The sequence below is a fragment of the Schistocerca cancellata genome, unplaced genomic scaffold (assembly GCF_023864275.1).
Source record: "Schistocerca cancellata isolate TAMUIC-IGC-003103 unplaced genomic scaffold, iqSchCanc2.1 HiC_scaffold_417, whole genome shotgun sequence".
NCBI lineage: Eukaryota > Metazoa > Arthropoda > Insecta > Orthoptera > Acrididae > Schistocerca > Schistocerca cancellata.
In genome coordinates this window covers 329,331-346,637 of record NW_026046434.1, presented here as the reverse complement: position 1 = coordinate 346,637, position 17,307 = coordinate 329,331, and the positions used below count along the sequence as shown (strand labels likewise).

Genomic DNA, 17,307 nt, shown 5'->3' with positions numbered 1-17,307 from the left:
CCCAAACTAACTGTCAGCGCTGAAATACGCGTCTGCCAAATGTCGTCGATATTACTCTTTAGATAACTATTTTCATCATTTCTGTCACCATTCAAGCTGCTTCATTACCTCACCTGCCGACAGATGGCAGCACGCCCAATTCCTCTCGGCGACCCACCGTCAGAGACACAACTGCCCGCACTGCTCTGCATCTAACACTAATCTCTCTCCTCCCCACCACACTCGTTCACTGAAAAAACAGACAACTAGATAGTTCTTTGAACGCAAAACTAGGCCACATCAGACGCAACCTGTATGTAGATGTATGGTGCAAGGGAAATATCCCCCTGCTCCCACACAACTAATTAATACTAGTTGACAACAGAAATAAAATTTCTGCCGATAGTATTTGAACCAGTCTTATTCATTTGCGAATTTCATGCATTCCTTCTTGCAGATAACAGTGCCTTGCAAATCACTCAATTCATGTTTGCTAGCCAAACGTGCTCCTCCTAAATGTTCCGTACATCATGCATTAGTGCTGATTATCAAGACTGTGTTGTGTGTCAGCCTTTTATGGTCATCAATTGCACTCTTCTTGTGTTGCTCACTCATTCTTGTAACTCAAAAGTACGTCGTTGTCATCCAAGCCTAGCACTTGGAGCAGGCCAAATCAAATGGCTCGTCCCCGTGCCACTCGAGAAACTCCCACAAGGCTTTCATGACATGTCGTAATCAAAGTCCTTCCACAACCTGTAGCGACATTTCTGCAACGACGCGGGTCCCGATACCAAAAGTATGACTTATGCTTGCTTCTATTCTATATAATAAAACCACCACTCGGAAAGCGCTATTCCCTTCCCACATCCCTCAGAATGTGGTGAACGATCATCGATTACAACCAAGATGCGATGAATCTCGATCGCAAGCCTCACGCTCAGGGACAGTGCTACCACTCATCATCGTGGTTACGTCTACTCCAGCTTTGAACTAGAGAGAGTTGAAGACATACTACAGAAATGATCCTGTGAAGTATGATCTTGCTAGCAAGCTATCACCGCTCGCTACTTATGCCACGAGACCGTCAACACGCCCTACGAGAATACGACACACTCTTCACATTTCGCGATTTACTTATCGAAGAATTTCTTAAGCTCGGACATTCTGCAAAGAACCTACTTCTACTCTTACTTGGCCGCCATGATCTCACTCAGCTATTTTGTGCGCTACCAGTGCTTCTTGTCTTCCGAAATGAGAGACCATTGCCTCACGCGAGACTGTATGTAAACACCGCTTGCACCTCCGGCCGCTAGATGGGGGCCTGGGGCACATACAGTAGCATCCTATGGCGCAAGCAGACATGCCAAATAGCCACTGAAAGACAAACACACAAGACGGCGTTCATAGGACTCTTGTGCTTTCTTTAAAGCCGCCTCTCTCTTCGAAAATTTTCGCACCGCACTAGTTTATTCACCTCACCCTAACAGTGCAAACTCTTGTCGATATATCGCCACTTTCATGCATACTTCCTCTTTCGTTTCACTTTGCGTCTTACTTGATACCCGCCCAAGAGCTGCTGATATACAATACTCGCAATAAATGTGTTTCTCTCTGTATCTCTTTTCGCCTATCACGAGTATTGCTTTTCCTCACATGGCAATTATGAAAACACCCACAGCTAAACAAACACTTCCACTCAGCGCCACGTCCATACTATCAATCATACGCCAGTAATTTCACAGCTACTTGCTCCACTAATACATTTCTTATGTCTACTGTTAAACAGATGAAGAATCAAAGTATACAACAAGTCTCTATGAACATCACTGTCAGGACATTTTACAGACCTACGCATACCATGCCAATCTTTATGCTTCAACTATGATGGCCATGTGCTATGAATAAAGAAATTTCTCATAAAATAACAATTTTACAACTACTCCGACAAGTTCCTTACTAAAATGCTAGATGTTTAGCAATCCCCTCCCCCCCCCCCCCCCAAAATCATCTCAGAATAATCTCAAGCAGTGCTTACATCCCATGAGCACTTCTTTGCAAACAAAACCACAAACTACTTATTATACTAGCTTCCTTGTCACAGTGAACAGGAAACTAATGCTAGTGCCTCAGTTTACTAAAAAGCTTTTTTCGTTTGCAACAAATAAACTACCAACTTGAACCACTTGGATTTTCAGACACACACAGAAAACTTAATTCCACAGAAATTTAGGAGTAACAGTGGTTACCTCACATTTTCACACACACTCAAATAGCTAGTTCTGTGCACTTCACACTATGTTCTCATCGTGTTTCACCAGAGAACACAGTTATCACTATGAATGAATTCTGGTAAAAGAGCATTAAAAAAAAAACAGCCTGATCAAAGTGATTATCTGCACATCCTCTGCCAATATCATGTCACTCTATACCCGAGGGAAACTAGAATGCAGGGAAAGGAGCTTTGTTGTGAGCACTGTGTTGGTATTTCATCATTTACTGGCCAAAGTCTTCTCAAGCCAAGTATGCACCAGCTCTGTCTATGGCTGGGTCAATCAAGAGCCCCTATCAATTTTACTTAAAAGACAAGCAGCATCAACAACTCACAGGAGGCACTGAACATTTATACCATTATCTGCACCACCTTCCACTGATTTACTGAAGAAGAAACAGCAAAGTCTGGCCAATTTTGTACACAAGTAATCTTGAAAACATTGGAGTCAACAGCAGATACATAGTTTCCAAGACTGTAGCTAGGAACAACCCTTCCATTTCAAGATTTATCTCTCACTGAGACACATCATACCCAAACTACACCTACCAGGAAATTGCTACTCAATTCATCTCTAGCTATCTATGTCATATTCAACAACTGTCTCTTTCTCACCTAAATCTTCTACAAAACTGAGTACACTGTTATGAACAAAGAACCAATGCCACATTATGGCAACAAGCCAGTGCCACTAATATCCACTCTATTGAAAACAATTCAAATGCTCATCCTGCCCAACTAACCACCATCTACAGCCCAAATCTCACTCACATCATACCTACAAATCACAAACTTCTGCGGTAAAAATAATTTTGGGTTTCAAAACACAATCTACTAATCACATACTGGTATTTATTACAAAGCCTCTCAATTCATCATTCACTTCCAAATATCGGCTTATATGCTGTTGTGCAACTGCAGTGCAAGTAAACACCCTCAAATCATCTAGAACTGAGATGCGGAAAGGGTTCACCAAGAGTTTCCAGGACAATAAATAGCGCTCTCTCTCTCTTTACACAATCGCCTAACACACTGCAAGCCATTTCAGGGCAAATGTACTTGTTTCATTATACTACGAAACGGCCAATTACATTTTCAAATTAAAAAAGCATCTACCTGATCCAACGTGATCCGCTACTCCACGCCCTTCATTCTCACAACACAACCTACCTCTTGTTAATTACATTACGTTTTACTTGTGATTATGGCTCAGCAATAGCCGAGCACTACGAAAAATACCTTATAGACTCATTTAATGTTCCCCTCCACGGAAATCTTTAGTAAAAGGCGAAAGATTTATTCGTTTTGAAGGGAAACCAAGAGTGCCGATCAACGCCCTCACTTCAATACTTATGGCTGCTTCTCTATTGCTTCTCCGCGAGAACGCGGAAAATTCTTTCCGTCTTGTCTACTTCTCTACTGTCAACACACTTCCAGTGCCATGCAAGCACACACCCCAAACTAACTGTCAGCGCTGAAATACGTGTCTGCCAAATGTCGTCGATATTACTCTTTAGATAACTATTTTCATCATTTCTGTCACCATTCAAGCTGCTTCATTACCTCACCTGCCGACAGATGGCAGCACGCCCAATTCCTCTCGGCGACCCACCGTCAGAGACACAACTGCCCGCACTGCTCTGCATCTAACACTAATCTCTCTCCTCCCCACCACACTCGTTCACTGAAAAAACAGACAACTAGATAGTTCTTTGAACGCAAAACTAGGCCACATCAGACGCAACCTGTATGTAGATGTATGGTGCAAGGGAAATATCCCCCTGCTCCCACACAACTAATTAATACTAGTTGACAACAGAAATAAAATTTCTGCCGATAGTATTTGAACCAGTCTTATTCATTTGCGAATTTCATGCATTCCTTCTTGCAGATAACAGTGCCTTGCAAATCACTCAATTCATGTTTGCTAGCCAAACGTGCTCCTCCTAAATGTTCCGTACATCATGCATTAGTGCTGATTATCAAGACTGTGTTGTGTGTCAGCCTTTTATGGTCATCAATTGCACTCTTCTTGTGTTGCTCACTCATTCTTGTAACTCAAAAGTACGTCGTTGTCATCCAAGCCTAGCACTTGGAGCAGGCCAAATCAAATGGCTCGTCCCCGTGCCACTCGAGAAACTCCCACAAGGCTTTCATGACATGTCGTAATCAAAGTCCTTCCACAACCTGTAGCGACATTTCTGCAACGACGCGGGTCCCGATACCAAAAGTATGACTTATGCTTGCTTCTATTCTATATAATAAAACCACCACTCGGAAAGCGCTATTCCCTTCCCACATCCCTCAGAATGTGGTGAACGATCATCGATTACAACCAAGATGCGATGAATCTCGATCGCAAGCCTCACGCTCAGGGACAGTGCTACCACTCATCATCGTGGTTACGTCTACTCCAGCTTTGAACTAGAGAGAGTTGAAGACATACTACAGAAATGATCCTGTGAAGTATGATCTTGCTAGCAAGCTATCACCGCTCGCTACTTATGCCACGAGACCGTCAACACGCCCTACGAGAATACGACACACTCTTCACATTTCGCGATTTACTTATCGAAGAATTTCTTAAGCTCGGACATTCTGCAAAGAACCTACTTCTACTCTTACTTGGCCGCCATGATCTCACTCAGCTATTTTGTGCGCTACCAGTGCTTCTTGTCTTCCGAAATGAGAGACCATTGCCTCACGCGAGACTGTATGTAAACACCGCTTGCACCTCCGGCCGCTAGATGGGGGCCTGGGGCACATACAGTAGCATCCTATGGCGCAAGCAGACATGCCAAATAGCCACTGAAAGACAAACACACAAGACGGCGTTCATAGGACTCTTGTGCTTTCTTTAAAGCCGCCTCTCTCTTCGAAAATTTTCGCACCGCACTAGTTTATTCACCTCACCCTAACAGTGCAAACTCTTGTCGATATATCGCCACTTTCATGCATACTTCCTCTTTCGTTTCACTTTGCGTCTTACTTGATACCCGCCCAAGAGCTGCTGATATACAATACTCGCAATAAATGTGTTTCTCTCTGTATCTCTTTTCGCCTATCACGAGTATTGCTTTTCCTCACATGGCAATTATGAAAACACCCACAGCTAAACAAACACTTCCACTCAGCGCCACGTCAATACTACCAATCATACGCCAGTAATTTCACAGCTACTTGCTCCACTAATACATTTCTTATGTCTACTGTTAAACAGATGAAGAATCAAAGTATACAACAAGTCTCTATGAACATCACTGTCAGGACATTTTACAGACCTACGCATACCATGCCAATCTTTATGCTTCAACTATGATGGCCATGTGCTATGAATAAAGAAATTTCTCATAAAATAACAATTTTACAACTACTCCGACAAGTTCCTTACTAAAATGCTAGATGTTTAGCAATCCCTCCCCCCCCCCCCCCCAAAAAAAAATCATCTCAGAATAATCTCAAGCAATGCTTACATCCCATGAGCACTTCTTTGCAAACAAAACCACAAACTACTTTTTATACTAGCTTCCTTGTCACAGTGAACTGGAAACTAATGCTAGTGCCTCAGTTTACTAAAAAGCTTTTTTCGCTTGCAACAAATAAACTACCAACTTGAACCACTTGGATTTTCAGACACACACAGAAAACTTAATTCCACAGAAATTTAGGAGTAACAGTGGTTACCTCACATTTTCACACACACTCAAATAGCTAGTTCTGTGCACTTCACACTATGTTCTCATCGTGTTTCACCAGAGAACACAGTTATCACTATGAATGGATTCTGGTAAAAGAGCATTAAAAAAAAAACAGCCTGATCAAAGTGATTATCTGCACATCCTCTGCCAATATCATGTCACTCTATACCCGAGGGAAACTAGAATGCAGGGAAAGGCGCTTTGTTGTGAGCACTGTGTTGGTATTTCATCATTTACTGGCCAAAGTCTTCTCAAGCCAAGTATGCACCAGCTCTGTCTATGGCTGGGTCAATCAAGAGCCCCTATCAATTTTACTTAAAAGACAAGCAGCATCAACAACTCACAGGAGGCACTGAACATTTATACCATTATCTGCACCACCTTCCACTGATTTACTGAAGAAGAAACAGCAAAGTCTGGCCAATTTTGTACACAAGTAATCTTGAAAACATTGGAGTCAACAGCAGATACATAGTTTCCAAGACTGTAGCTAGGAACAACCCTTCCATTTCAAGATTTATCTCTCACTGAGACACATCATACCCAAACTACACCTACCAGGAAATTGCTACTCAATTCATCTCTAGCTATCTATGTCATATTCAACAACTGTCTCTTTCTCACCTAAATCTTCTACAAAACTGAGTACACTGTTATGAACAAAGAACCAATGCCACATTATGGCAACAAGCCAGTGCCACTAATATCCACTCTATTGAAAACAATTCAAATGCTCATCCTGCCCAACTAACCACCATCTACAGCCCAAATCTCACTCACATCATACCTACAAATCACAAACTTCTGCGGTAAAAATAATTTTGGGTTTCAAAACACAATCTACTAATCACATACTAGTATTTATTACAAAGCCTCTCAATTCATCATTCACTTCCAAATATCGGCTTATATGCTGTTGTGCAACTGCAGTGCAAGTAAACACCCTCAAATCATCTAGAACTGAGATGCGGAAAGGGTTCACCAAGAGTTTCCAGGACAATAAATAGCGCTCTCTCTCTCTCTTTACACAATCGCCTAACACACTGCAAGCCATTTCAGGGCAAATGTACTTGTTTCATTATACTACGAAACGGCCAATTACATTTTCAAATTAAAAAAGCATCTACTCCAACGTGATCCGCTACTCCACGCCCTTCATTCTCACAACACAACCTACCTCTTGTTAATTACATTACGTTTTACTTGTGATTATGGCTCAGCAATAGCCGAGCACTACGAAAAATACCTTATACACTCATTTAATGTTCCCCTCCACGGAAATCTTTAGTAAAAGGCGAAAGATTTATTCGTTTTGAAGGGAAACCAGAGTGCCGATCAACGCCCTCACTTCAATACTTATGGCTGCTTCTCTATTGCTTCTCCGCGAGAACGCGGAAAATTCTTTCCGTCTTGTCTACTTCTCTACTGTCAACAGACTTCCAGTGCCATGCAAGCACACACCCCAAACTAACTGTCAGCGCTGAAATACGCGTCTGCCAAATGTCGTCGATATTACTCTTTAGATAACTATTTTCATCATTTCTGTCACCATTCAAGCTGCTTCATTACCTCACCTGCCGACAGATGGCAGCACGCCCAATTCCTCTCGGCGACCCACCGTCAGAGACACAACTGCCCGCACTGCTCTGCATCTAACACTAATCTCTCTCCTCCCCACCACACTCGTTCACTGAAAAAACAGACAACTAGATAGTTCTTTGAACGCAAAACTAGGCCACATCAGACGCAACCTGTATGTAGATGTATGGTGCAAGGGAAATATCCCCCTGCTCCCACACAACTAATTAATACTAGTTGACAACAGAAATAAAATTTCTGCCGATAGTATTTGAACCAGTCTTATTCATTTGCGAATTTCATGCATTCCTTCTTGCAGATAACAGTGCCTTGCAAATCACTCAATTCATGTTTGCTAGCCAAACGTGCTCCTCCTAAATGTTCCGTACATCATGCATTAGTGCTGATTATCAAGACTGTGTTGTGTGTCAGCCTTTTATGGTCATCAATTGCACTCTTCTTGTGTTGCTCACTCATTCTTGTAACTCAAAAGTACGTCGTTGTCATCCAAGCCTAGCACTTGGAGCAGGCCAAATCAAATGGCTCGTCCCCGTGCCACTCGAGAAACTCCCACAAGGCTTTCATGACATGTCGTAATCAAAGTCCTTCCACAACTTGTAGCGACATTTCTGCAACGACGCGGGTCCCGATACCAAAAGTATGACTTATGCTTGCTTCTATTCTATATAATAAAACCACCACTCGGAAAGCGCTATTCCCTTCCCACATCCCTCAGAATGTGGTGAACGATCATCGATTACAACCAAGATGCGATGAATCTCGATCGCAAGCCTCACGCTCAGGGATAGTGCTACCACTCATCATCGTGGTTACGTATACTCTAGCTTTGAAATAGAGAGAGTTGAAGACATACTACAGAAATGATCCTGTGAAGTATGATCTTGCTAGCAAGCTTTTTTTTTTTTTTTTTTTACTTTATTGTAATTTTGAAACCTGAACAAACAGGTAGGCTGGCAGCAGCACAATACGCTGCTCTTCAGCCGAAGAGAGTACGTGGAGATAAACAAAGGAGAGACATTACATAGAAAAACGGCGGGAAAACACAGTAGACACAAGAACATAAAAGCACAAGAAGCCGTTCACACTTGATGACAATCCACACGAGGAACTGGAGACCCGACGCACAAACACTGAAGAAGACGATGTCACAGGTGAACAATGGAGCGTGACGGCGAAACGGAACACTAAACATGACGGCACACACGATACACTGATGGCGGTGATCTCCGGCGCGCGAATGTCCACTTAGCGTGTGCGAGTCCGGGGACCTGCCAAGAGGGCAACAGGGATGAGGAAGGGGAGAGGGGAGGAAAAGAGGATGCCACGGCTGAGGAGACGGGGACAGGAGGATAGGGACAGGAGAGGGGGGGCCCGGGGGACGAGGGACGAGAAAAGGAGGAGGGAGGGAAAAGGGAGAGAAGGGAGGGAGGGTGCCCTGAGGAGCAAGCACAGGAGGAGGGCGGGAGGATCAAAGTTGGTAGGAGGGGTAGATGGAGGGGAGGAGGGCATCATCAGGGAGGGGGAGCTGGCGGAAGCCACCTTGGGAGAGGGTAAGGAGGGTGGAGAGATGGAGACCGGGTGGGACATGGGAGTACAGGCGCGGCAGCGGGCGGGGTTGGGAGAGGATCGGGGAGACGAGCGGGTGAGGAGGATCGAGTTTACGGGAGATGTAGAGGATTCGTATCCTTTCGAGGAAAAGGAGGAGGTGGGGGAAGGGGATAAGGTCATACAGGATCCGCGTGGGGGAAGGGAGACGGATGCGATAGGCAAGGCGGAGAGCATGGCGTTCAAGGATTTGGAGGGATTTATAAAAGGAAGGGGGGGCGGAGATCCAGGCTGGATGGGCGTAACAGAGGATAGGGCGGATGAGGGACTTATAGGTGTGGAGGATGGTGGAGGGCTCCAGACCCCACGTTCGGCCGGAAAGGAGCTTGAGGAGACGGAGTCGGGAGCGTGCCTTGGCTAGCAAGCTATCACCGCTCGCTACTTATGCCACGAGACCGTCAACACGCCCTACGAGAATACGACACTCTCTTCACATTTCGCGATTTACTTATCGAAGAATTTCTTAAGCTCGGACATTCTGCAAAGAACCTACTTCTACTCTTACTTGGCCGCCATGATCTCACTCAGCTATTTTGCCTCACGCGAGACTGTATGTAAACACCGCTTGCACCTCCGGCCGCTAGATGGGGGCCTGGGGCACATACAGTAGCATCCTATGGCGCAAGCAGACATGCCAAATAGCCACTGAAAGACAAACACACAAGACGGCGTTCATAGGACTCTTGTGCTTTCTTTAAAGCCGCCTCTCTCTTCGAAAATTTTCGCACCGCACTAGTTTATTCACCTCACCCTAACAGTGCAAACTCTTGTCGATATATCGCCACTTTCATGCATACTTCCTCTTTCGTTTCACTTTGCGTCTTACTTGATACCCGCCCAAGAGCTGCTGATATACAATACTCGCAATAAATGTGTTTCTCTCTGTATCTCTTTTCGCCTATCACGAGTATTGCTTTTCCTCACATGGCAATTATGAAAACACCCACAGCTAAACAAACACTTCCACTCAGCGCCACGTCCATACTATCAATCATACGCCAGTAATTTCACAGCTACTTGCTCCACTAATACATTTCTTATGTCTACTGTTAAACAGATGAATCAAAGTATACAACAAGTCTCTATGAACATCACTGTCAGGACATTTTACAGACCTACGCATACCATGCCAATCTTTATGCTTCAACTATGATGGCCATGTGCTATGAATAAAGAAATTTCTCATAAAATAACAATTTTACAACTACTCCGACAAGTTCCTTACTAAAATGCTAGATGTTTAGCAATTCCCCCCCCCCCCCCAAAAAAAAATCATCTCAGAATAATCTCAAGCAGTGCTTACATCCCATGAGCACTTCTTTGCAAACAAAACCACAAACTACTTTTTATACTAGCTTCCTTGTCACAGTGAACTGGAAACTAATGCTAGTGCCTCAGTTTACTAAAAAGCTTTTTTCGCTTGCAACAAATAAACTACCAACTTGAACCACTTGGATTTTCAGACACACACAGAAAACTTAATTCCACAGAAATTTAGGAGTAACAGTGGTTACCTCACATTTTCACACACACTCAAATAGCTAGTACTGTGCACTTCACACTATGTTCTCATCGTGTTTCACCAGAGAACACAGTTATCACTATGAATGGATTCTGGTAAAAGAGCATTAAAAAAAAAAAACAGCCTGATCAAAGTGATTATCTGCACATCCTCTGCCAATATCATGTCACTCTATACCCGAGGGAAACTAGAATGCAGGGAAAGGAGCTTTGTTGTGAGCACTGTGTTGGTATTTCATCATTTACTGGCCAAAGTCTTCTCAAGCCAAGTATGCACCAGCTCTGTCTATGGCTGGGTCAATCAAGAGCCCCTATCAATTTTACTTAAAAGACAAGCAGCATCAACAACTCACAGGAGGCACTGAACATTTATACCATTATCTGCACCACCTTCCACTGATTTACTGAAGAAGAAACAGCAAAGTCTGGCCAATTTTGTACACAAGTAATCTTGAAAACATTGGAGTCAACAGCAGATACATAGTTTCCAAGACTGTAGCTAGGAACAACCCTTCCATTTCAAGATTTATCTCTCACTGAGACACATCATACCCAAACTACACCTACCAGGAAATTGCTACTCAATTCATCTCTAGCTATCTATGTCATATTCAACAACTGTCTCTTTCTCACCTAAATCTTCTACAAAACTGAGTACACTGTTATGAACAAAGAACCAATGCCACATTATGGCAACAAGCCAGTGCCACTAATATCCACTCTATTGAAAACAATTGAAATGCTCATCCTGCCCAACTAACCACCATCTACAGCCCAAATCTCACTCACATCATACCTACAAATCACAAACTTCTGCGGTAAAAATAATTTTGGGTTTCAAAACACAATCTACTAATCACATACTAGTATTTATTACAAAGCCTCTCAATTCATCATTCACTTCCAAATATCGGCTTATATGCTGTTGTGCAACTGCAGTGCAAGTAAACACCCTCAAATCATCTAGAACTGAGATGCGGAAAGGGTTCACCAAGAGTTTCCAGGACAATAAATAGCGCTCTCTCTCTCTTTACACAATCGCCTAACACACTGCAAGCCATTTCAGGGCAAATGTACTTGTTTCATTATACTACGAAACGGCCAATTACATTTTCAAATTAAAAAAGCATCTACCTGATCCAACGTGATCCGCTACTCCACGCCCTTCATTCTCACAACACAACCTACCTCTTGTTAATTACATTACGTTTTACTTGTGATTATGGCTCAGCAATAGCCGAGCACTACGAAAAATACCTTATACACTCATTTAATGTTCCCCTCCACGGAAATCTTTAGTAAAAGGCGAAAGATTTATTCGTTTAGAAGGGAAACCAGAGTGCCGATCAACGCCCTCACTTCAATACTTATGGCTGCTTCTCTATTGCTTCTCCGCGAGAACGCGGAAAATTCTTTCCGTCTTGTCTACTTCTCTACTGTCAACAGACTTCCAGTGCCATGCAAGCACACACCCCAAACTAACTGTCAGCGCTGAAATACGTGTCTGCCAAATGTCGTCGATATTACTCTTTAGATAACTATTTTCATCATTTCTGTCACCATTCAAGCTGCTTCATTACCTCACCTGCCGACAGATGGCAGCACGCCCAATTCCTCTCGGCGACCCACCGTCAGAGACACAACTGCCCGCACTGCTCTGCATCTAACACTAATCTCTCTCCTCCCCACCACACTCGTTCACTGAAAAAACAGACAACTAGATAGTTCTTTGAACGCAAAACTAGGCCACATCAGACGCAACCTGTATGTAGATGTATGGTGCAAGGGAAATATCCCCCTGCTCCCACACAACTAAATTAATACTAGTTGACAACAGAAATAAAATTTCTGCCGATAGTATTTGAACCAGTCTTATTCATTTGCGAATTTCATGCATTCCTTCTTGCAGATAACAGTGCCTTGCAAATCACTCAATTCATGTTTGCTAGCCAAACGTGCTCCTCCTAAATGTTCCGTACATCATGCATTAGTGCTGATTATCAAGACTGTGTTGTGTGTCAGCCTTTTATGGTCATCAATTGCACTCTTCTTGTGTTGCTCACTCATTCTTGTAACTCAAAAGTACGTCGTTGTCATCCAAGCCTAGCACTTGGAGCAGGCCAAATCAAATGGCTCGTCCCCGTGCCACTCGAGAAACTCCCACAAGGCTTTCATGACATGTCGTAATCAAAGTCCTTCCACAACCTGTAGCGACATTTCTGCAACGACGCGGGTCCCGATACCAAAAGTATGACTTATGCTTGCTTCTATTCTATATAATAAAACCACCACTCGGAAAGCGCTATTCCCTTCCCACATCCCTCAGAATGTGGTGAACGATCATCGATTACAACCAAGATGCGAAGAATCTCGATCGCAAGCCTCACGCTCAGGGACAGTGCTACCACTCATCATCGTGGTTACGTCTACTCCAGCTTTGAACTAGAGAGAGTTGAAGACATACTACAGAAATGATCCTGTGAAGTATGATCTTGCTAGCAAGCTATCACCGCTCGCTACTTATGCCACGAGACCGTCAACACGCCCTACGAGAATACGACACACTCTTCACATTTCGCGATTTACTTATCGAAGAATTTCTTAAGCTCGGACATTCTGCAAAGAACCTACTTCTACTCTTACTTGGCCGCCATGATCTCACTCAGCTATTTTGTGCGCTACCAGTGCTTCTTGTCTTCCGAAATGAGAGACCATTGCCTCACGCGAGACTGTATGTAAACACCGCTTGCACCTCCGGCCGCTAGATGGGGGCCTGGGGCTCATACAGTAGCATCCTATGGCGCAAGCAGACATGCCAAATAGACACTGAAAGACAAACACACAAGACGGCGTTCATAGGACTCTTGTGCTTTCTTTAAAGCCGCCTCTCTCTTCGAAAATTTTCGCACCGCACTAGTTTATTCACCTCACCCTAACAGTGCAAACTCTTGTCGATATATCGCCACTTTCATGCATACTTCCTCTTTCGTTTCACTTTGCGTCTTACTTGATACCCGCCCAAGAGCTGCTGATATACAATACTCGCAATAAATGTGTTTCTCTCTGTATCTCTTTTCGCCTATCACGAGTATTGCTTTTCCTCACATGGCAATTATGAAAACACCCACAGCTAAACAAACACTTCCACTCAGCGCCACGTCCATACTATCAATCATACGCCAGTAATTTCACAGCTACTTGCTCCACTAATACATTTCTTATGTCTACTGTTAAACAGATGAAGAATCAAAGTATACAACAAGTCTCTATGAACATCACTGTCAGGACATTTTACAGACCTACGCATACCATGCCAATCTTTATGCTTCAACTATGATGGCCATGTGCTATGAATAAAGAAATTTCTCATAAAATAACAATTTTACAACTACTCCGACAAGTTCCTTACTAAAATGCTAGATGTTTAGCAATCCCCCCCCCCCAAAAAAAATCATCTCAGAATAATCTCAAGCAGTGCTTACATCCCATGAGCACTTCTTTGCAAACAAAACCACAAACTACTTTTTATACTAGCTTCCTTGTCACAGTGAACTGGAAACTAATGCTAGTGCCTCAGTTTACTAAAAAGCTTTTTTCGCTTGCAACAAATAAACTACCAACTTGAACCACTTGGATTTTCAGACACACACAGAAAACTTAATTCCACAGAAATTTAGGAGTAACAGTGGTTACCTCACATTTTCACACACACTCCAATAGCTAGTACTGTGCACTTCACACTATGTTCTCATCGTGTTTCACCAGAGAACACAGTTATCACTATGAATGGATTCTGGTAAAAGAGCATTAAAAAAAAAAAACAGCCTGATCAAAGTGATTATCTGCACATCCTCTGCCAATATCATGTCACTCTATACCCGAGGGAAACTAGAATGCAGGGAAAGGAGCTTTGTTGTGAGCACTGTGTTGGTATTTCATCATTTACTGGCCAAAGTCTTCTCAAGCCAAGTATGCACCAGCTCTGTCTATGGCTGGGTCAATCAAGAGCCCCTATCAATTTTACTTAAAAGACAAGCAGCATCAACAACTCACAGGACGCACTGAACATTTATACCATTATCTGCACCACCTTCCACTGATTTACTGAAGAAGAAACAGCAAAGTCTGGCCAATTTTGTACACAAGTAATCTTGAAAACATTGGAGTCAACAGCAGATACATAGTTTCCAAGACTGTAGCTAGGAACAACCCTTCCATTTCAAGATTTATCTCTCACTGAGACACATCATACCCAAACTACACCTACCAGGAAATTGCTACTCAATTCATCTCTAGCTATCTATGTCATATTCAACAACTGTCTCTTTCTCACCTAAATCTTCTACAAAACTGAGTACACTGTTATGAACAAAGAACCAATGCCACATTATGGCAACAAGCCAGTGCCACTAATATCCACTCTATTGAAAACAATTCAAATGCTCATCCTGCCCAACTAACCACCATCTACAGCCCAAATCTCACTCACATCATACCTACAAATCACAAACTTCTGCGGTAAAAATAATTTTGGGTTTCAAAACACAATCTACTAATCACATACTAGTATTTATTACAAAGCCTCTCAATTCATCATTCACTTCCAAATATCGGTTTATATGCTGTTGTGCAACTGCAGTGCAAGTAAACACCCTCAAATCATCTAGAACTGAGATGCGGAAAGGGTTCACCAAGAGTTTCCAGGACAATAAATAGCGCTCTCTCTCTCTTTACACAATCGCCTAACACACTACAAGCCATTTCAGGGCAAATGTACTTGTTTCATTATACTACGAAACGGCCAATTACATTTTCAAATTAAAAAAGCATCTACCTGATCCAACGTGATCCGCTACTCCACGCCCTTCATTCTCACAACACAACCTACCTCTTGTTAATTACATTACGTTTTACTTGTGATTATGGCTCAGCAATGGCCGAGCACTACGAAAAATACCTTATACACTCATTTAATGTTCCCCTCCACGGAAATCTTTAGTAAAAGGCGAAAGATTTATTCGTTTTGAAGGGAAACCAGAGTGCCGATCAACGCCCTCACTTCAATACTTATGGCTGCTTCTCTATTGCTTCTCCGCGAGAACGCGGAAAATTCTTTCCGTCTTGTCTACTTCTCTACTGTCAACAGACTTCCAGTGCCATGCAAGCACACACCCCAATCTAACTGTCAGCGCTGAAATACGTGTCTGCCAAATGTCGTCGATATTACTCTTTAGATAACTATTTTCATCATTTCTGTCACCATTCAAGCTGCTTCATTACCTCACCTGCCGACAGATGGCAGCACGCCCAATTCCTCTCGGCGACCCACCGTCAGAGACACAACTGCCCGCACTGCTCTGCATCTAACACTAATCTCTCTCCTCCCCACCACACTCGTTCACTGAAAAAACAGACAACTAGATAGTTCTTTGAACGCAAAACTAGGCCACATCAGACGCAACCTGTATGTAGATGTATGGTGCAAGGGAAATATCCCCCTGCTCCCACACAACTAATTAATACTAGTTGACAACAGAAATAAAATTTCTGCCGATAGTATTTGAACCAGTCTTATTCATTTGCGAATTTCATGCATTCCTTCTTGCAGATAACAGTGCCTTGCAAATCACTCAATTCATGTCTGCTAGCCACACGTGCTCCTCCTAAATGTTCCGTACATCATGCATTAGTGCTGATTATCAAGACTGTGTTGTGTGTCAGCCTTTTATGGTCATCAATTGCACTCTTCTTGTGTTGCTCACTCATTCTTGTAACTCAAAAGTACGTCGTTGTCATCCAAGCCTAGCACTTGGAGCAGGCCAAATCAAATGGCTCGTCCCCGTGCCACTCGAGAAACTCCCACAAGGCTTTCATGACATGTCGTAATCAAAGTCCTTCCACAACCTGTAGCGACATTTCTGCAACGACGCGGGTCCCGATACCAAAAGTATGACTTATGCTTGCTTCTATTCTATATAATAAAACCACCACTCGGAAAGCGCTATTCCCTTCCCACATCCCTCAGAATGTGGTGAACGATCATCGATTACAACCAAGATGCGATGAATCTCGATCGCAAGCCTCACGCTCAGGGACAGTGCTACCACTCATCATCGTGGTTACGTCTACTCCAGCTTTGAACTAGAGAGAGTTGAAGACATACTACAGAAATGATCCTGTGAAGTATGATCTTGCTAGCAAGCTATCACCGCTCGCTACTTATGCCACGAGACCGTCAACACGCCCTACGAGAATACGACACACTCTTCACATTTCGCGATTTACTTATCGAAGAATTTCTTAAGCTCGGACATTCTGCAAAGAACCTACTTCTACTCTTACTTGGCCGCCATGATCTCACTCAGCTATTTTGTGCGCTACCAGTGCTTCTTGTCTTCCGAAATGAGAGACCATTGCCTCACGCGAGACTGTATGTAAACACCGCTTGCACCTCCGGCCGCTAGATGGGGGCCTGGGGCACATACAGTAGCATCCTATGGCGCAAGCAGACATGCCAAATAGCCACTGAAAGACAAACACACAAGACGGCGTTCATAGGACTCTTGTGCTTTCTTTAAAGCCGCCTCTCTCTTCGAAAATTTTCGCACCGCACTAGTTTATTCACCTCACCCTAAC

General features: G+C 43.3%; 9 non-coding genes across 9 annotated transcripts; all 9 read right to left on the bottom strand.

The window, feature by feature from the left end:
* Positions 1 to 814: 814 nt before the first annotated feature.
* On the bottom strand, positions 815 to 1,021 carry LOC126123026 (small nucleolar RNA U3). The gene has a single exon (XR_007526144.1). It is a non-coding gene; the product is annotated as a small nucleolar RNA U3 (small nucleolar RNA).
* A 2,433-nt stretch (positions 1,022 to 3,454) lies between these two features.
* On the bottom strand, positions 3,455 to 3,573 carry LOC126123188 (U5 spliceosomal RNA). The gene has a single exon (XR_007526290.1). It is a non-coding gene; the product is annotated as a U5 spliceosomal RNA (small nuclear RNA).
* A 944-nt stretch (positions 3,574 to 4,517) lies between these two features.
* On the bottom strand, positions 4,518 to 4,724 carry LOC126123025 (small nucleolar RNA U3). Its single transcript, XR_007526143.1, has one exon. It is a non-coding gene; the product is annotated as a small nucleolar RNA U3 (small nucleolar RNA).
* Positions 4,725 to 7,159: 2,435 nt separating this feature from the next.
* Positions 7,160 to 7,278, bottom strand: LOC126123179 (U5 spliceosomal RNA). The gene has a single exon (XR_007526282.1). It is a non-coding gene; the product is annotated as a U5 spliceosomal RNA (small nuclear RNA).
* A 943-nt stretch (positions 7,279 to 8,221) lies between these two features.
* Positions 8,222 to 8,428, bottom strand: LOC126123101 (small nucleolar RNA U3). The gene has a single exon (XR_007526212.1). It is a non-coding gene; the product is annotated as a small nucleolar RNA U3 (small nucleolar RNA).
* A 3,467-nt stretch (positions 8,429 to 11,895) lies between these two features.
* LOC126123192 (U5 spliceosomal RNA) lies at positions 11,896 to 12,014 on the bottom strand. Its single transcript, XR_007526294.1, has one exon. It is a non-coding gene; the product is annotated as a U5 spliceosomal RNA (small nuclear RNA).
* A 944-nt stretch (positions 12,015 to 12,958) lies between these two features.
* LOC126123218 (small nucleolar RNA U3) lies at positions 12,959 to 13,165 on the bottom strand. The gene has a single exon (XR_007526318.1). It is a non-coding gene; the product is annotated as a small nucleolar RNA U3 (small nucleolar RNA).
* A 2,430-nt stretch (positions 13,166 to 15,595) lies between these two features.
* On the bottom strand, positions 15,596 to 15,714 carry LOC126123183 (U5 spliceosomal RNA). Its single transcript, XR_007526286.1, has one exon. It is a non-coding gene; the product is annotated as a U5 spliceosomal RNA (small nuclear RNA).
* A 943-nt stretch (positions 15,715 to 16,657) lies between these two features.
* Positions 16,658 to 16,864, bottom strand: LOC126123024 (small nucleolar RNA U3). The gene has a single exon (XR_007526142.1). It is a non-coding gene; the product is annotated as a small nucleolar RNA U3 (small nucleolar RNA).
* Between the last annotated feature and the right edge of the window lie 443 nt (positions 16,865 to 17,307).